Below are 21,395 nucleotides of genomic sequence, written 5' to 3' on the forward strand. Positions count from 1 at the left end.
GTAAATCTGATGTCTGAAGACCCCTCGAATGTTGAACTTCTTGAAATAATCTAGTCTTCCGGTTGTAAAAACTTGATTAATTTGCCTACTAGGATAACATCACAAACAGAAACGTTAACTGATCTTTCTATAATCAACGGCCAAACTGATGACGCGTATGCGGGTGTATTTTCAGTTGACTTAAGTGACTATTTTCTTATATTCTGTTTCATACACTACGACTATTCAAGAAGCAAAAGATCAAACCCACATGAGAGCATAACATATCGCGACACGAGTAACCAAAATACTAAGCAATTTTGCATTCTCGTTTCAAGTGATAACTGGGACGACATTTTATCCGAATAGCACCCTGATAAGGCATATGGCAACTTTGTAGTTAATATAAGATGACATTATGACACAGCGTTCCCTCTAGTTCATTACAAGAAGCTCAGTAAAGTAAAAAAACCAAGGATTACCACCGAATTATACAAGAGAATAACAAAAAGAAACAGGCTCTTCGATAAGTTTATAAAAACTAAAGACATTGAAGTCCTAGCCGAGTACAGAAAAGTGCGCAATAAACTAGCTGCATATCTAAAGAAAGCAAAAATCAGGTACCACACAAATACATTTTATCTGTCCAAAATAGCCCTAAAAATATGCAGTATAGCTAAAGACCTCTTATCGTCAGTTCCCAAAATCATTCCAAACGAACTCACAATTGAAGGTCAGACCAATTTGCACGAGTCATTGGCTGAGAAGTTTAATTACCGTTTTTTGACTGCTGGCGCTTGTGCTCCTTCAATAACTCACAGCAATCTCTATGAAACTTTTAATAATATAAATCAAACTAACTCTATTTTTATGGCACCAACCACTGACAGCGATTTCAGAAACATAATTATCTCATTAAAAAACAACACCGCGTCAAGCTTTGACGACCTGGCTGTAGCTCCCATTAAAGCAATAAACAACCTGATATGTTATTGTTTTCCGCATTTATGTAATAAAATCCTTCAAACAGACATATTTCCTCATAATATGAAAAAAGCTAGGGTATGCGTCATACATAAAGGAAGTGCACTAAGTAATCTAAATAGCTATCGGCCAATTTCGACACTGCCATTATTTTCAAAATACGCTGAAGAAGTGATAAACAGTAGGTTTTCTATATATTTGTTTGACAAAAATATCATAACGCCTTGTCAATATGTATTTCAGAAAGGAAAATTCACAGAATCGGCTCTGTTGAACATAAAGGAAAAAATAATCAGTAATATAGGAGTCTCGCCTTTACCCACTCGGTATATTTTTAGACTTTCGCAAAGCGTTCGATTCGATAAAGCTTGACATTCTTATAAGAAAATTACCACAGTATGGAGTAAACGGAATAGCTCTTAACTTTATCAACAACTATTTATTCGATAGAACTCAATTTAGTGTCCTGAATGGTTTTAGATCACAGATTTCCCGCATACAGTACGGTGTTCCACAAGGTTCCATCCTCGGACCTTTGTAATTCCTAATATATATAAATTATATTGTTAACGTGCCGCTTACTCCCTATATTATATTGTATGTTGATGATACTAACGCATTTTTTTCGCAGATAATCTGCAAGAGATTGAAGAAACTGCAAATAGCTGGCTTAATGAACTATCTGTAGGGTTTGAGTCTAATCAGCTAGAATTAAACACAACGAAAACAAACTATGTAATATTTGGATCGAAGAAGAAACCGTTACAGTATAGACCACACAGCCACTTTCTAATTTCAACAATAGAGTCTACTACGGCACACAAATTTCTTGGAGTATGGTTTGAAGAGTTTTTAGGTTGGACAAATTATGTAAATAATCTAAGATATAACGTCTCCCGTTCAATTGGAATGATGATGATGATGATTTGGGGTTTTATGGCGCAAGAGCAACTTAGGCCATATTGCGCCAAACGAAGGTTTTCCCAAAGGGCTTAGAGGTGTGATCTAAAAGTACTGCAAGTTACAGCTGGTGTAAAAGGCCAGTGTTATGAAGGAAATTTAAAACTCGATCGAATGGTACCAATGGTTCATCACCAAGCAGGAAATATGGATGAAAGGGGAGGTGATCGCGAAAAAGTTCAGGAAAACATTTTCGGCGCTCTGGGTTTAAAGCTTTGCAATGCCACAGGATGTGCAAAACAGTCATATCTTTGCCACACTTGTCGCAAAGTTTAACATCTTCACCACAGAGCAGGTGCAAATGAATCAAACGGGTATGACCTATTCTTAAACGGCAAAGGAGAACCTCAACCCGACGGACTTTATGGAAGGAACTCTCCCATACCCCCAGTTGGGGCTTGATAACATGAAGCTTGTTCTCTTTTTCCAAATCCCAATCCAACTGCCATGACTTCATAATCGATTTCTGTATGATCGGTTTCAGGTCTTGGTGTGGCAGGCCAAGAGGCAGTTTTGGGTACTCTTTTGCAAAGGCAGCACGCAAGTCTGCTTTTTCATTGCCGGAAATACCCACGTGGCTTGGGACCCAGCAAAATTTAATCTGGTGTCCTAGTTGAAGTGCTCGGTTAAGCCGTACCCGAAGACATTGCACGAGAAGGTTCTTGCTGTCTGCTAAGGACGAAACGGCTAGAAGAACGCCTTGAGAGTCGACAAACAGAATTGCTTTCATGATATTGTTCTCTAATAAGCACTCCACAGCCATTAAAATACCGTACAATTCGGCAGTAAAAATATTTGCACAAGTGTGGAGTTGTCGAACTTTGCTGAAGGTAATGGAATAAACTGCACACCCCACAAAAGTTGATGTTTTCGATCCATCAGTGTAAAAATGCGAGTAGTCCTTGTATTTTTGTTCTAAATCGGCAAACTCCTGCTGAAGAACGAGTGGAGAAACAGCTCCCTTTTTGTACTTAGACAGTGACCAGTCACAAGAAATTGGCAGAAGGTCCCAAGGCGCAACTCTCTCATTGCCCCTCAACACAGCAGCCTCACTAAAGGGGAGATGGAGCGATGTTACCATGCTCTGCACTCTGAAACTCAAGGGCCGAACAATGCTCGGCTTGTTTTCAAAGAGTCGGAAGGACGTAGAAGGTTGAAGTGCATCAAAAGTGGGATGTTCAGGATAGCTGTATATCTTGTAAGCATAACAAAGACTCAAATACTGCCTTCGTCTTTCCAAAGACATTTGATGTGTATCAGCATACAAGCTAAGCACAGGTGATGTTCGAAATGCTCCCGTGGCGAGACTGAGCCCCAGATGATGGACGGGGTCCAACATCTTCAGGGCAGACGGACGTGCCGACCCATAAACAATCGCGCCATAGTCCAGACGGGACCGCACCAAGAAGTTATAAAGTCGTAAGAGACACCGTCTGTCAGACCCCCAGGATGTGTGTGAAAGCACTTTGAGAATGTTAGACGACCGCAAGCATTTCTGCTTCAGCTCCTTGACGTGAGCCACAAAGGTAAGTTTCTTGTCGAAAATAACCCCTAAAAATTTGTGCTCGTATTTTACAGGTATTGCAGTGCTATTGAGCTGCAAACAAGGATAAAGCAACATACCACGACATAGTGAAAATGGCACACACACTGTTTTTTCAGATGAAAACTTAAAACCATTTTCATCGGCCCAATTGCTCATTTTGTTTATTGAGAGTTGAAGCTGGCGCTCACAACTTGAGAGATTGCAGGACGAAAAGGAAATCTGCACATCATCGACATATAATGAATATGAAACTGATGGAGGTATCACTGCAGCAAGGCTGTTTATCTTCACCACAAACAAAGTGACGCTCAATACAGCCCCTTGAGGGACGCCATTTTCCTGAGGAAAAACATCCGAAAGTGTGGAACCAAACCTAACCTGAAAAGTTCGGTTAGTCAAAAACTCCCTTATGCAGCGCAACATGCGGCCACGGACACCATGTGAGTATAACTCCTTTAAAATCCCGTAACGCCAAGTAGTATCATATTCTTTCTCTAGGTCAAAAAATACTGAAACGCAGTGCTGTCGATAAACAAACGCTTCACGTATGAAAGTTTCCAGGCGAACAAGATGATCCAATGTTGATCGCCCCATTCTAAACCCACACTGATTGGGATCTAAAATTCCCTCAGTCTCTAAAAAGTGTACTGATCGTCTATTTATTAGTTTTTCATAAGTTTTCCCAAGGCAACTGGTCATTGCAATGGGACGATAACTTGCTGGTAGAGCAGAGTCTTTACCGGGTTTTAGGAGAGGAATTATATGTGCCCGCTTCCAGCACTGAGGAAAGGCAGAAGCCATCCACAAATGATTAAAAAAGGTTAACAAATGGCCTAGAGATTCAGGAGACAAGTGCCGCAACATTTCATAGTGGATTTTGTCAGGACCAGGTGCCGACTGCTTTTTTGACCCAAGGGCCACCTCGAGTTCGCACATTGTGAAAGGCTGGTTGTATACAAGAGTGTCTGATCCTGACATAGCAATTGGCTGCTTTTCTGCTACAGCTTTGAACTTCTTAAATTTTGCCGAATAATTAGATGAGCTAGACACTTTACAAAAATGTTCCGCAAGAACATTTGCCTGGCCTTTCAAGGTTGGCGAAGCCGAGGGAAAAAGAGGCGTTCTAAAAGAGAGGTAGTTACCCCGAATTTTTCTCACTCGGTCCCACACCTCTTTAGTAGTGACAAAACTGTTCACCTTGGAAACATATTTCATCCATGAGCTTTTCTTATCTCGTTTCCTTGTCCAACGAGCCTTTGCTTTACATTTTTTAAACTCTATCTTGTTCCAGACAGTTGGGTAGCGGCAGAAAGTGCCCCAGGCCCTGTTCTGACGTTTAAGCGTAACAGAACAGTCTTTGGTCCACCAAGGTTTGCAGCGCTTAGGAAGATTTTCAGATGTTTGTGGAATAGAGGCTGAAGCAGCATTTATGATACGGTCCGTAACGTACAAGGTGGCATTTTCCGGAGTCATAGCTAAAAGTTCGGCTGGGTCAAGCACTGCTTCCAATGCAAAAAGAGCCCAGTCAGCTTTGTCTAATTTCCACCTGGGGATACGTGTTGAAAGTGATGGAGGTGCTACAGTACTTTCTAAAAAGACAGGAAAATGGTCACTCCCAAAAGGGTTATCTAAAACCTTCCAAGAAAAACAGGGAAGTAAAGTTGGGGATGAAAGAGACAAATCGATGGAAGTGAAAGTATTATGAGCTGCACTAAAAAATGTAGGATCATGTCCATTTAAAAGGCAAAGGCCGGATGACAATAAAAATCTTTCAATGACACCACCACGGGAGTCTTGGCGAGCACTACCCCACATGGGGTGGTGGGCGTTAAAATCCCTCAAGATTAAAAAAGGTTGCGGAAGCTGCGCTACAAGTCCATGCAGGTCATGTAAATGCAGTGGAATATTTGGTGGCAAGTAAAGTGAAACAAGCGTAATAAGGCGGTCAAGAAGAATACGAACTGCCACTGCTTCTAGAGAGGTTGTGAGAGGAACAGAAGTACAGGCAATACCACTCTGCACAACCACAGCTACTCCACCAGAGGAGTTGCTATGGGATGCACGGTCCTTTCTAAAAACCTGATGACGACGTAGAACATTTGTTTGTGTGTCTTTGAGATGAGTCTCCTGTAGGCATATATAGCGACAGGTCGAAGCTCATCAAGAAAAAAATTTGTGTCATCAATATTAGGGAAAAGACCACGGCAATTCCACTGCATAATACTATAGTTTTTTGCCATTTAAACGAAAAAATAAAAAAAAATATATATATATATAAAAGTGACCTAAAAGGGAGATCCGTTAAGGTTTAAAATCTATTTTTACACGTGGGGTACTCTGCTTTTTAGGAGGATCTTTCTGTTTACAAGTGGGGTCACTGGCAACAGAAAGAGACGACTCCGATCCTGAAAGGGGAGCGTCCACCTCGGCCCTGGGCCCACTTACGTCCATGGGCTCGTCTGTTGCCGCCGGCAGCTGACCCTTGGAGGTCGTCTGCTTCGGCGACTCCCCGGGCTTCCTCTGGGGAGCAGAGGTGCGAGGAGGTAGGCCTCGGCCCTTCGGCCAGGTGGAGCAGGGGGGGTCAGCCCCTGCCCTGAGGTGGATGCTGAGGAGGCAGCATCCACCTTACGATTCGAAAGCGGTGTCACTGGCACCGCTCCCGAGGGTGCAGGAGACCTCGACGGGAGGCGCAGATCGTCCGTAGACGTCTGTGTTCCAGTCGAAACCATTGGCCGTACCGGTCCCCTATGTACGACCTGGGCATACGAGCCTTTGGAAACAAAGGCAAAACGCTTTTTGGCATCAATGTAGGAAATGTTTTCATTAACCTTCAAGGTGAGAATTTCTTTTTCTTCCTTCCATAACGGGCAAGATCGGGAGTATGCTGGGTGTTTTCCTTTACAGTTTGTGCACTGAGCTTCGTTCTCACACACATCAGCGACGTGCTCCTTACTAGAGCATTTGGCACAGGTCTCGCTGCCCCGACAGTTGCGCGACCCATGGCCGAACCTTTGGCACTTAAAGCAGCGCTGAGGGTTCGGCACATAAGGCCGGACACGGCACTGAAGGTAGCCTGCCTTAACATTAGTGGGTAGAGTCGTGGAGTCAAAGGTCAGAATGACATGCCTGGTTTTACGTTCTATGCCGTCGCGACGGATGGTGATGCGTCGTGCTGCAACCACTCCCTGTCCGGAGAGACCCTCAACTAGCTCTGTATCTGTCAAGTCGAGCAAGTCATCTTCAGAGATGACCCCTTGGACGGTGTTCAACTTTCGGTGAGGGGTCACACTGACCTTATAGTCTGAGACAGAGTTTAGGGCTAGGAGTGATTCACTTTGTTTCTTTGTATTCACCTCAACAAGGAGGTCGCCTGATGCCATCTTTTTTGCGCTAAAGTTCGCACCAATAATACTTTCAAGCACTTTAGATACTAGAAATGGAGAAAGTTTAGCCAGTGGCTTTTCACCCTCAGCGTGCAAAACAAGAAACTTTGAGAATTTAAAAAGATCAGGAGTCTTAGTCGGAATGTCAAGGACTTCGGTGCGGGTCCTTTTCAGGGCCCGATCAGTTGGTTTAGTACGAGAACCCATAAAGATGGGAAGGAATTTCAGTGCCCGGGTGCACCGCCCACCACGGAGCCCAACGAGGGGGTAGGTAATGTGCCATAACAAGAAAGGCTTGGCTGACACAATTACTCTACCAGTGCTGCCCGGGCACTATAACCGAGTGTGGATGCAGGGACAGGACCTGTTTCCACTCAAGGTTAGCCCTTGCCGCCTAAGAAGGTGAAAAAGGAAGGAAGAGAGTGCAGAAGAAAAGAGAAAGAGGTGGAAGGAAAAGTGAAAGAAGGAAGAAGAGGGTAGAAGAGGCGACTGACTGAATCATCCTGGTCGGGCCAAGCCAGGACACCCGTCTACGAGAAGCAGGGGTCGAAGCAGTGTATTGCCTCCCCCAGGGGGCCCCGAAGGGTCCAAACATACCCCGGGCTCAGCTCAACCATCAGGGTCCCCTTTTCCCCGGACACGGGTACGCTACGCACAGCCAGACGTGGGTGGGCGAACCCACATGGCTCGGGGTTCGTAGTGACGCCACTCACCAAGCACCTACTAAAGTAGGTGCCCCCTGCGTGCGGGTATGGTGGCCCACGCGGCTGGGGTCCGTGGTGACGCTACTCACCAAGCACCTAGCACCTAAGGTGCAGGCGCTTCCTGCGGGGCTCGGGGTCCGTGGAGACGCCACTCTCCAAACACCTGCTTTCACAGGTGCCCCCTACGGGGTCAATTGGAATGATGCGAAAACTAAGGGAATTACTGCCAAGCTGGCTCAAACTACAATTGTAACACGCTCTTGTATATTCTCGGTTACTATATTGTCTTTTAGTGTGGGGCATAACAACAAAAACAAACACTGAGATAATATTCTTTTCACAAAAAAGGCTGTAAGAATTATTACCAATTTAGGCTACATCGAACATACAGCAGCCTCCTTCGAAAAATACAGATTACTACCAATAGAACATGTCCTCTCAGATAAATTGGCGATCATAATTTTTGGTCTGATCAAGCATGATGAGACACGTTTCCTTGATACTTATCTTCATAAACCTGCGGAATACGATCTCGGGCGTACCAATTATACGAAACCAAATTTTATGACTAACTATGGAACTCAACAACTAGATTACCAAATTACTAACCTACTAAATAAACACCCAAGCATTGTACAAATAGCATAGCAGTGTATAACAATCCACGCGTCCAGGAAAAAAGTCTAAATATATTTACTTGAAGCTCATCGCCTATCTTAGATGATTTTAAGAAAATGTAACTTTTATGTGTGCTTATTGCAAATATAGTGCCTTCAATATGTCTCTCTTTCATGGTCTTATGAAGTATTGTGATCTGTTAATGTCAGACGTGCGTTGGATGATATTGTTGTTAACGACGATGTTAATGCCAATGAATGCATTTTTCTCTTGTTTTTGTTTCATAATTTTTTTTTGTTTTGTTTTGCCTTGTTTGTTTCTATTTTTTGGTTTTTATGACTCACTGCTTACGTTCATATGCTTATATGGATAATATTGATCGGAATGGTTTACTGATGCCTAGGTTTATTTCAATTTTGTTTCTTAATTATTCTATGCTGTTTCTGTTCATTGCAATAAGGAGTGGGGGGGGGGGCGGTTGGCGGTCACGTCAGAGGGTTTTTTTGCCTTCTTTTGCTGCAGCCCCCCAGACAGATTTAGGACGGATGTACGGCTGAAATAAACTATTCTATTCTAGTACTCTGCAGTAGTAGCCAGGCCACCAGAAATGTATGGGCGCGGCCAGTCGTGCTCCCACTCCTCGCTCAGCTTAAGCTGGTCCTTACGGCCGCTGGAAGTCCATGTTTCACAAAGATGAATGGGCGCAATGCAAGCGAGCGCCGACTTTAGTTTTATCATCAGTGCTGAAATGCACTGCTTCGCCAACGGGGCAGTCGAAATCGAAACCATGCCACTTGTCTTCGTGGCCAAAAAGATCTCATAACGCGACACGCGCAGGGTTCCATACGGACGCTCTGCACTATTTGTGCAGCGCGTCCGCCGTAACGTGTTTGGTGCTCGTTGCTCTGTGCACGATCGGGTGGTGGTTTACGCGAGACAGCACGCGAGACAACATCACCGGAATTTTCAATTATCACGACGCAATATCATCGACATGTCGTACCAGTTGACGCTGCCTATCGCATCACGTCGCATAACCGTCCGCGCAATTTTTTTTTTTTTTTTTTTTTTTGCGAAAGCAATATTTTTTGTGTGGAGCGGATCCGACGTTGTCCGTAACCGCGAAAAACGGCAGGAAACTTTTCCCCGCGGAACGGCTTTCAAAATGACTGCGACGCGGCCCGCGCGCCAGACAGTTCCAAGGAACGCCACTCCTGGCGCTGCTCCCACACGCCGCTGCAGCAGCGCACACCCAGTGTTGCCAACCTCCGCAGTCGGTTCTTCCCCAGTTTTCATCAGAAAATTCCCTAGATCTCTCTAGATTTTTAGAAAATATGGTAATTGGCGTCAATATTGAGATTATCGTTATGGAGGTTTAGATTCTTGTAGTTTGGTTGCGATATAAAGGTTAAATGTGCTTCGTGAAAACCTTTTTACATAATTAAACTTTGTTACTCTGGGCTCATGTGGCCCCCCAAAAATCGCTGTTGTTACCACTGGAGATTATCTCTGGCCCCGGCAATATACAAAGAAGCCTTTTTCCCTCTGCACTCGACCTGCACGAGGGGGAAAAAGGGAAGAAACGTCTATGCCCTCTGAAACCCATTAAAATACAATCCCTAGATTTGAACAAATTTCCCTTTGCCCGTAAATGACAACGAAAATCCCTAGATCCAGGGGAAAATCCCTATGGTTGGCAGAACGGCGCACACCCGCCGCTCGTAGCCTATTTACACGACGGACGGAATCGTGATTTTCGTCCGCGGACCGTGTACCATGTCACCGACACGTCACCGACTACTGCGATACGCGCCTCGTCCGCGGACGCGCAGACTGATAAAGTCGAGCGCCATTTTCACTCGGGGATGTTTTGCTGAGGATCTCGATTGCCTTGGCTTGGAAAACGTTGTCGAGTTTGGCAACAGTGAAAATTTTCCGGTTTGAGCGGGAAAGATGACTGGCGTACCGCACGCTACTTCTGCTGTCCCTGGCCCTTCATACGGCTCAAAATTAAGGAATGAATCAAGCATGTTTTAGAGCGCAGCTCTTGGGCGCCCGTTTCCGGCTTAAGCGGCGTCGCCGTCGTCGTCACCGCTGCCCATTTCGCGGCCGACGGCGAAGAAGCGGCCAAGCTTGCAGTGAGTCGTACAAGTTAAAAATGGAAGTTCTTCCATTGCCTGTACTTCCTAGATGCTGCTTGGCCGACAGGGACAAGGACCTTCAGCGAGGTTTTTGAGGTGGCAGAGCAAGAGCCGGTAAATTTTAATAATTGGGGTTGTGTGGATATTTATACTGCGTGTAGTTGGTCAGCCATGTTGCGACGGGTCACTCGCTGTAGATGAGCAATTTTTCCAGTGCAGTAAAATCCCTAGCCTGGGGTCTTTAACGTGCACCACGCAGTAGTGATACACAACCGCGCTCCGGCACTACTGTACCGGTATGATGCTCATCCAGATTGAAACGGGCAGGGGTGGGGATTGAACCAAGGATCCCTGGGTTCTGCAGCGCGAGCTTTCGCTCCACGTGTTCCGAGCTGGTGTGTGCTATCCCGGTCCAACCAAAATGTCCAACCTAGCGATCCAGGATCGCTAGGTTGGACATTTGAGAAAAGGTACATGGAAGTGACGTAATGCAAAGGAGGAGCGTATCCTAGCAACACTCACGTGGCGGCTCTGCCCACTTTGACGCCGCTACGTCATCGCAAACTTGACACCCGTCACCCGTTTCAGCGACCTCCGGAGCCAACCACCGACGAGCGGAAGTAGCTACGCATTCCCTGAGGCGTCCCTACGCGCGGGATACGGGGTAGGATTTACTACGACGCGGGGAGCAGTTCCTGCGTTTAGCGAAGGAACGGCAACCAATCCTGTGCGTCGCTGGCCGTCGCATCTGTTCTAGTACAGGTAAAAGTATTGAAAAACAATCAAAACCTTTTGGGCGTTGTTAAAACAAACCGCTTTTTTTGTACCCTTTTGCAATACATTTAAGAATTAATTGGAGAGGAAGTTGTTCCAATATTATGCGGGATGTGCGCTACGCGCCTTCTTCAAACCAAAATGTCGAACCACGAGGAGCCGGGTGTGCCGGGGGCAGCGGAAGGGTCGGCGGAACCAACGGGGAGCGCGCGAGTGACGACTGCTTTAGTCAGAAACAATTTTTTTATCTTTCGAGAACTTGCTATTGCTGTGCTCAAATAAGAGTGTTTGGCGCAACATCTGTGATAATTCTTTCAAAGTGGTCCAGTGTTTATATGGTGGTATGCTAGTCAGAGAATATATATATTTTTTTTTTCCTTTCGAAATTTAACTACTGTGCTCAAATAAGACCAGAGTGTTCAACAAGATATCTGTGATATATACTTAAGATTGCCCAATTGCTTACATGGTTCCAGTCGATGCTCAGTTTTACTTCCAAGAATGAAATATTACATTCCATGTTATCACACTTTTATTCATGAAGTCACAGGTTTTTCTTTAAGAAATAAAGCAATTTTCAAAACAAACTACATGTGCACTGTCTTGAGATAACACAATCACCTAACTTTGATGAAGTACCATAAAAGAGATAATAAAATGGAGCAGAAGGCAAGACGCTTTAAAGCATTTGTAAAATGAAACAATGTCCATGACAACAATATCCCTGGTTCAATCAGCAACTAAGAAAGCAATCTCTGCAAAAGCAAGCATTTCTTTCTAGAGGTAGTCTAAATTACTTCTGAGTTCTTTGCAGGGGCAATCCAGATGATTTGTTGGTCTGGCAACTAAACCTCCGAACCTTTTCTGCCACTGTCGACTGCGTCTCGTACCTTCTGCTCATAAGAATAAAAAAAAGGCTGTATCGATTTCACCGCGATGCACTCGACACGTATCCGGAGGCAGCACACTGGCTGTGCGACGAACTTCACAAGGTGTAGCAGCTGAAGAGAGTATGTAGCTTGTGGACGGCCATGACTGTGGAGCAGGAAGCGAAGTGTGCACTTTACGGCTTCCACGCGTAGGGCTTCACTGAGGGCAAGGATGTGACGGGGTCCTTGGTGGTCAGGACCTCAGTCGTGGTGGCGAGAGGTTCCCTGTCGCTGGCGGCGTCCGTGCTGGGCACCACCGCAGCGAGGGCGCTGAGGGGCTTCCCGACGGTGTCCCTGGTGGTCGGGACTACCGTCGTGGCGGCGGACCCCTTGCGTGTGGCGCTCCGCACGGGCACGTCTGCGGCGGGTTCCGAACCGGGCGACAAGGCGCTGCCTCAGAGCCTTCCCCCTGTCCGAGAGGCCGACCGGAAGGCCGACCGGAGGGCCGGCAGGAGCCAGCCTCTCGGGAGCCGACGCTGACCTCTCCGAGCTCGGCTTAGAACCGTCCAAGCTCGGCTCAGACTCCAACTCTGACTCTTCAGGGTCGGAGTCTGACTCCGGCTCTGGCTCGCTCGATGCAAGGCAGATGTTGTGGAGCACTGCATTTGCCGAAATAATGGCGGTGGCTGTCGAAGGGTGGTAATACAGAGCCCGGTGCCTTTGCAGACACCGGCATCTGTTTTTCAACAGCCCGATGCAGCGCTCCACAACAGACCTGATCGAGGAATGCGCCTTATTAAACCGGCCGCAAGCGGTGGAGGTCGCGTGGTTCCCGGGGACAGGGGTGATGAGCCAAAGCTCCAAGGGGTAGCCGCTGTCACCTGCACATGTAGAGGATGGAACATATTACATTCTTTACTTTTTAAAATAAAAGGCAAGAAAACAGCTGTGTGCAACTATGTCAATTATAATGTAACTTAAGTGTGACTTAAAATTGTGTTAATATTTCTGCACTACAGTATCAGTTTACATTATGATTAATTAGCACCAGCTTGCCTGCAAACTCCCTGTTATTTCATGTAACTATGTGTTTTCCTGGTGGGTTGTATGGGATGTGTGCACGATTCCTTAGGGGTGCTGTGTTGTATGCAAGTGCATTATTAGGCCCTTGCATCCGACAGATAAAAGCTCTGTTGCTTTTGGAGTGTGGCCGTGACCTTAGGCACGGGCAGAGCAGAACACGCTGGCCTTGTCTTTGGCAAGCAAGGGGATAAGGCGCCAGTTCGACGAACCTCTTTCCTAATCCTCGGTGGAGTTGGAGATGGGGAGAAGAGAGGGGGTGGTTAGATTGGAAAGGAGTCAGGTCCTGTTGGGACACGGAGGGTCTAATAGGAGGAGCTATATAGGCAGACCGAAGAAGAAGGGTCAGGGAAAAGAATCCAGTGTGTGGGACAGAGACGACCCGAGGACAGATTTGGCGAGCCCCAGGTGGCCAAGGAGGAATTGATCCCATTCCGTACAAACTGACGACCGTCAAAGCGACCAGGCGAGCCCCCAGGTATCAGTGAAAGAGCTCCAACTTCATGCAAAAACCAACCAGCAAGCGGGTACAGGCAGACAGTAACAGTGAGTGGGCCAAACCGGACAGCGACTCGCACTGCGGTCGCATGCCTTGCATAGTCTATCACTGTCGTGAGATTGGTGTAGTGTGGCTTTCGTAGCCTGCAGAGTGTGAGAGTTATGTGGACATAAACAGAGATTAATGGCCAAACTTTGGGTGTTGTCTCACTTCAAGGAGTTCCAGCAACTGTGTCTGTCTGCCTCACAACAAGCACAGTACGTGTGGTACTGTGGCTTTCAAGCAGTGGGAGCCACCGTGTGCGTAAGGAATGAATTTAGTACGCTCACCAAGCAGGAACCGGCCGTCGCGTGGCTCCTGCCCTTGCTCGAGTTGGTTTCGGAGCCAGGAAAATTGCCGCACGAAGGAGTCGTGCACCGACCCGGGATACCGTGGGTCGATGCACATTATCCGGCAGTCGGCGTCACACACCTGAAAGTGAGGGAGATATTGACATGTAATTACCTGAATCCACAAGTAGTAGATTGTACTTATGGTTCACAAAGCAGTCGCAATTTCAGAACCTTTAAAGTTATTTTGTCTGACACATGCATGTCAACACACCTTCCTGGATGCAAGGTACAACTAACTACCTTGAAAAAAAATAATCTTTTTTTTTTTTTTTTTTTTTTTTTACGGAAGCTTGCACGTTTTAACAGACAAGTATTATTTTTGGGAGAAGAGTCTCACGGCTCACATGCTACGTAGAGCACACGCTCGCGCAGTCGTGAGTCCCCACAGCCCGAAGTCATAAAACGGCATACTTAAACCGTATCGGCAATACGTTTTTTTTTTTTTTTCTACAGATTTGGGGCGCGTTTTGACAACGTAACATGAGTGTACTTACCACCATCACGTTGAGGGCGTAGAAGTACTTGCGGCACCAGTACGCCGCCTTCGTGGCGGTGGGGTCGTTCTTGGACGGGCCGAGGATGGAGACCATGGTCCCGTCCACGCAACCGATGACGCCGGGTATCCTGCCGAGCAGCCTGAAGCCCTTCTCCGCGTCGAACCTCTCGCTCGGCGTCTCGGGGAAGTGGATCTAGCCACGCTGGACCCCGAGACGACGCACGATAGCGACGGACACGGCGCGGACCGCAACGCTGACTGTCTTTTAGTCCCGCGCTACGTGTTCGTCGCTCGCCACCATGCCTTGGAAGCTCCCCGTGCCGTAGAAGCGCAGTGCACACAACACTTGAAGCTCCACAGTCATGACCGTCCACGAGGTACGCACTCTCCCCACCTCCGGTTCCTCGCGAAGTTCGTCGCACAACCACCGCACCACGATCTTGGGCAGGCGGTATTGCTTCCAAAAGATCTCCTCCGGGAGCTCGAATGCATCGCGGTGTTCCCGATACAGCCTTTCTGACGAAAAAAAAAAAGCTCTATTAAAGAAAAAGACGAATTGACGAGATGGCGACGCCTCGCCGCCGAACACATGCTGCCAATGACACCTAGTTCCGAGCAAGTACCTTTTGAAACGTACTCGGTACAAAACGAAACGTCATTTTGTTGTCATGTCCGGTAGCCGACTCCGCCCAGTTTTGCCGACTCCGCCCACATTTTTCTAGGGAAATTACGTCACTTTTGTTTCCAACCAATCAGACGTGATGACGTCACTTCCGTGTACTAAAAAAAGGTACATGTAGAATGTCGAACCAGTCGAACCTAGCTATCCAGGATCGCTAGGTTGGACATTTGAGAAAAGGTACATGGAAGTGACGTAATGCAAAGGAGGAGCGTATCCTAGCAACACTCACGTGGCGGCTCTGCCCACTTTGACGCCGCTACGTCATCGCAAACTTGACACCCGTCACCCGTTTCAGCGACGTCCGGAGCCAACCACCGACGAGCGGAAGTAGCTACGCATTCCCTGAGGCGTCCCTACGCGCGGGATACGGGGTAGGATTTACTACGACGCGGGGAGCAGTTCCTGCGTTTAGCGAAGGAACGGCAACCAATCCTGTGCGTCGCTGGCCGTCGCATCTGTTCTAGTACGTAAAAGTATTGAAAAACAATCAAAACCTTTTGGGCGTTGTTAAAACAAACCGCTTTTTTGTACCCTTTTGCAATACATTTAAGAATTAATTGGAGAGAAAGTTGTTCCAATATTATGCGGGATGTGCGCTACGCGCCTTCTTCAAACCAAAATGTCGAACCACGAGGAGCCGGGTGTGCCGGGGGCAGCGGAGGGGTCGGCGGAACGAACGGGGAGCGCGCGAGTGACGGCTGCTTTAGTCAGAAACAATTTTTTTATCTTTCGAGAACTTGCTATTGCTGTGCTCAAATAAGAATGTTTGGCGCAACATCTGTGATAATTCTTTCAAAGTGGTCCAGTGTTTATATGGTGGTATGCTAGTCAGAGAATATATATATATATTTTTTTTCCTTTCGAAATTTAACTATTGTGCTCAAATAAGACCAGAGTGTTCAACAAGATATCTGTGATATATACTTAAGATTGCCCAATTGCTTACATGGTTCCAGTCGATGCTCAGTTTTACTTCCATGAATGAATAATTGCATTCCATGTTATCACACTTTTATTCATGAAGTCACAGGTTTTTCTTTAAGAAATAAAGCAATTTTCAAAACAAACTACATGTGCACTGTCTTGAGATAACACAATCACCTAACTTTGATGAAGTACCATAAGAGAGATAATAAAATGGAGCAGAAGGCAAGACGCTTTGAAGCATTTGTAAAATGAAACAATGTCCATGACAACAATATCCCTGGTTCAATCAGCAACTAAGAAAGCAATCTCTGCAAAAGCAAGCATTTCTTTCTAGAGGTAGTCTAAATTACTTCTGAGTTCTTTGCAGGGGCAATCCAGATGACCTGTTGGTCTGGCAACTAAACCTCCGAACCTTTTCTGTCACTGTCGACTGCGTCTCGTGACTTCTGCTCATAAAAATTAAAAAAAAGGCTGTATCGATTTCACCGCGATGCACTCGACACGTATCCGGAGGCAGCACGCTGGCTGTGCGACGAACTTCACAAGGTGTAGGAGCTGAAGAGAGTATGTAGCTCGTGGACGGCCATGACTGTGGAGCAGGAAGCGAAGTGTACACTTTACGGCTTCCACGGGGAGGGCTTCACTGAGGGCAAGAATGTGACGGGGTCCTTGGTGGTCAGGACCTCAGTCGTGGTGGCGAGAGGTTCCCTGTCGCTGGCGGCGTCCGTGCTGGGCACCACCGCAGCGAGGGCGCTGAGGGGCTTCCCGACGGAGTCCCTGGTGGTCGAGACTACCGTCGTGGCGGCGGACCCCTTGCGTGTGGCGCTCCGCACGGGCACGTCTGCGGCGGGTTCCGAACCGGGCGACAAGGCGCTGCCTCAGAGCCTTCCCCCTGTCCGAGAGGCCGACCGGAAGGCCGACCGGAGGGCCGGCAGGAGCCAGCCTCTCGGGAGCCGACGCTGACCTCTCCGAGCTCGGCTCAGAACCGTCCGAGCTCGGCTCAGACTCCAACTCTGACTCTTCAGGGTCGGAGTCTGACTCCGGTTCTGGCTCGCTCGATGCAAGGCAGATGTAGTGGAGCACTGCACATGCCGAAATAATGGCGGTGGCTGTTGAAGGGTGGTAATACAGAGCCCGGTGCCTTTGCAGACACCGGAATCTGTTTTTCAACAGCCCGATGCAGCGCTCCACAACAGACCTGATCGAGGAATGCGCCTTATTAAACCGGCCGCAAGCGGTGGAGGTCGCGTGGTTCCCGGGGACAGGGGTGATGAGCCAAGGCTCCAAGGGGTAGCCGCTGTCACCTGCATATGTAGAGGATGGAACATATTACATTCTTTACTTTTTAAAATAAAAGGCAAGAAAACAGCTGTGTGCAACTATGTCAATTATAATGTAACTTAAGTGTGACTTAAAAATGTGTTAATATTTCTGCACTACAGTATCAGTTTACATTATGACTAATTAGCACCAGCTTGCCTGCAAACTCCCTGTTATTTCATGTAACTATGTGTTTTCCTGGTGGGTTGTATGGGATGTGTGCACGATTCCTTAGGGGTGCTGTGTTGTATGCAAGTGCATGATTAGGCCCTTGCATCCGACAGATAAAAGCTCTGTTGCTTTTGGGAGTGTGGCCGTGACCTTAGGCACGGGCAGAGCAGAACTCGCTGGCCTTGTCTTTGGCAAGCAAGGGGATAAGGCGCCAGTTCGACGAACCTCTTTCCTAATCCTCGGTGGAGTTGGAGATGGGGAAAAGAGAGGGGGTGGTTAGATTGGAAAGGAGTCAGGTCCTGTTGGGACACGGAGGGTCTAATAGGAGGAGCTATATAGGCAGACCGAAGAAGAAGGGTCAGGGAAAAGAATCCAGTGTGTGGGACAGAGACGACCCGAGGACAGATTTGGCGAGCCCCAAGTGGCCAAGGAGGAATTGATCCCATTCCGTACAAACTGACGACCGTCAAAGCGACCAGGGGAGCCCTCAGGGATCGGCGAAAGAGCTCCAACTTCATGCAAAAACCAACCAGCAAGAGGGTACCGGCAGACAGTAACAGTGAGTGGGCCGAACCGGACAACGACTCGCACTGCGGTTGCATGTCTTGCATAGTCTATCATTGTCGTGAGATTGGTCTAGTGTGGCTTTCGTAGCCTGCAGAGTGTGAGAGTTATGTGGACATAAACAGAGATTAATGGCCAAACTTTGGGTGTTGTCTCACTTCAAGGAGTTCCAGCAACTGTGTCTGTGTGCTCACAACAAGCACAGTGCGTGTGGTACTGTGGCTTTCAAGCAGTGGGAGCCACCGTGTGCGTAAGGAATGAATTAGTATGCTCACCAAGCAGGAACCGGCCGTCGCGTGGCACCTGCCCTTGCTCGAGTTGGTTTCGGAGCCAGGAAAATTGCCACACGAAGGAGTCGTGCACCGACCCGGGATACCGTGGGTCGATGCACATTATCCGGCAGTCGGCGTCACACACCTGAAAGTGAGAGAGATATTGACATGTAATTACCTGAATCCAAAAGTAGTAGATTGTACTTATGGTTCACAAAGCAGTCGCAATTTCAGAACCTTTTAAGTTAGTTTGTCTGACACATGCATGTCAACACACCTTCCTGGATGCAAGGTACAACTAACTACCTTAAAACAAACATATTTTTTTTTTTTTTTTTTTTTTTTTACGGAAGTTCACATTCTACGTAGAGCACACGCTCGCGCAGTCGTGAGACCCCACAGCCCGCAGTCATAAAGCGGCATACTTAAACCGTATCGGCAATACGTTTTTTTTTTTTTTCTAGAGATTTGGGGCGCGTTTTGACAACGTAACATGAGTGTACTTACCACCATCACGTTGAGGGCGTAGAAGTACTTGCGGCACCAGTACATCGCCTTCGTGACGGTGGGGTCGTTCTTGGACGGGCCGACGATGGAGACCATGGTCCCGTCCACGCAACTGATGACGCCGGGTATCCTGCCGAACAGCCTGAAGCCCTTCTCCGCGTCGAACCTCTCGCTCGGCGTCTCGGGGAAGTGGATCCAGCCACGCTGGACCCCGAGACGACGCACGATAGCGACGGAGACGGCGCGGACCGCAACGCTGACTGTCGTTTGGTCCCGCGCTACGTGTTCGTCGCTCGCCACCATGCCTTGGAAGCTCCCCGTGCCGTAGAAGCGCAGTGCACACAACACTTGAAGCTCCACAGTCATGACCGTCCACGAGGTACGCACTCTCCCCACCTCCGGTTCCTCGCGAAGTTCGTCGCACAACCACCGCACCACGATCTTGGGCAGGCGGTATTGCTTCCAAAAGATCTCCTCCGCGAGCTCGAATGCATCGCGGTGTTCCCGATACAGCCTTTCTGGCGAAAAAAAAAGCTCTATTAAAGAAAAAGACGAATTGACAAGACGGCGACGCCTCGCCGCCGAACACATGCTGCCAATGACACCTAGTTCCGAGCAAGTACCTTTTGAAACGTACTCGGTACAAAACGAAACGTCATTTTGTTGTCACGTCCGGTTGCCGACTCCGCCCAGTTTTGCCGACTCCGCCCACATTTTTCTAGGGAAATTACGTCACTTTTGTTTCCAACCAATCAGACGTGATTACGTCACTTCCGTGTACTAAAAAAAGGTACATGTACAATGTCGAACCTAGCTATCCAGGGAAGCGTAATGAGCCCGTTTTTGTTCAACGTTGTCATGGCCGCTTTGTCAGAGGCCATACAGCTGATGAACATCGATACACCAGTAATAAACATTGCGATTTACGCCGATGACGTGGCCCTCTGGGCTTCTGCCCCAACAAAGGTGTACAGCAAGATGCAGCAAGCGCTACAGGACGCTCTAACCATACATGTAGACGAAATATCAAAGCTGGGACTTACTCTCTCCACATCCAAAACAGCTGCCCTTCAGTACCATCCAATAGCCCGAGCTTCAATTAACAGAATCTACGAAATTACGATATCAGCGGAGCAGAAGTAACGCGGGTTCGAACGTACTCCTACCTAGGGTTTCTACTAGATGACCGCATCTCCTGGCGCCCTGCAGTCAAGTCAACACTTATCAAATGTCGCCGACACCTCAATGCCATCCGTAGGATCATAGGCGGCAGATGGGGAACACCTCAGGCAATGATGATGCAACTGTATAGGGATCTAATTCTTTCCAAACTGATGTATGCATTGCCATTAGCTCTGTGGTGACAGAGCATCAAAAAAAGGATGTCCACCGAATGCGGGTGCGCGGGGCTAAAAGGCAACAAGCGCGTGACGGTGATATAAAAAAAATAGTCTTGGCCCGATGTAGTAATCTCCTCTACACGGCGGTACGAAAGGAGAGGATGCTAACAGCACTCACATGATGTGGCCGGGTAAGAAGCCGCGGCCCCGCGCGTTCGGGGCTTACGAAGAATGAGACAAAGACATGTTGCCTGCTGGGTGTCCCGTAGTTCTCTGACGTCGCTGACGGACGGCGGCCCTTTTATTAACATATGTCACGTGACATCATAGATGCATAAACACACATAACAACAAGATAAGACAACCCGATAAACTCACCATCAAAGCATACTAAACAGAACACACGTTGCGCCATCTGGTGGCAAAATCACTTATCACAGATCACTACACACTTCCCTCCTTAAAATTTTTAAAAAGAAACGGAGGGAAACAAAGCACAAAACACAATTCGAATTTCACCACAATAAAGACAACGCTCTCCCCTTGTCTGTTAAAAAAATTGTAACATATGGAACCGGGTATCGGTTCACAGCGGCGTTCCTGGCAATGAGACGGCAGATCGTCTGGTCGACGCTGAGCAGTACCGTAGCTCTTTTCATCCATGTCACCACAGTATGACAAAAACCATAGACAGTTTCTACATCAGATACAAACACAGTCTCCGATTCCCTATAGCCTACCTCGAGTTGCTACAGATTTGGACTGAAGTTTGTTTGCCTTTGTTTTCCTGTTTTGATGTCCATGACACAGGTGTAGTGTATGTTAGTAATTGTTAGTGGTTAGGTGTTGTCAAGAGTTGGTGTTTGTCATGGACATCTTTTTACCTTGGCCAAGGATACCTAAAGCATTTTCATTATTACATGCTATGACATAGTGCTATGTAAGGATGCAAAACAAAGACATTGAAGACATTTGGAGGAATATAAGAAACACATGGAAAGACATCTCCAAAAACAAGCTCTTGGACCTGAAGACAACACTCCACACGGGAACTCCAAACAGTCTCCAAAACAACAATTATGCGTTAAACAATGTCGATAAATGAATTCTGTTCACTTTCCATATTTGAGTCATCTGAAGAAATGAAAGACATGACATAGTCTTTCAACTTTGCTGGGAGACGTTTC

Source organism: Ixodes scapularis, unplaced genomic scaffold (genome assembly GCF_016920785.2).
Source record: "Ixodes scapularis isolate PalLabHiFi unplaced genomic scaffold, ASM1692078v2 PGA_scaffold0__279_contigs__length_252992795, whole genome shotgun sequence".
Taxonomy (NCBI): Eukaryota; Metazoa; Arthropoda; class Arachnida; order Ixodida; family Ixodidae; genus Ixodes; species Ixodes scapularis.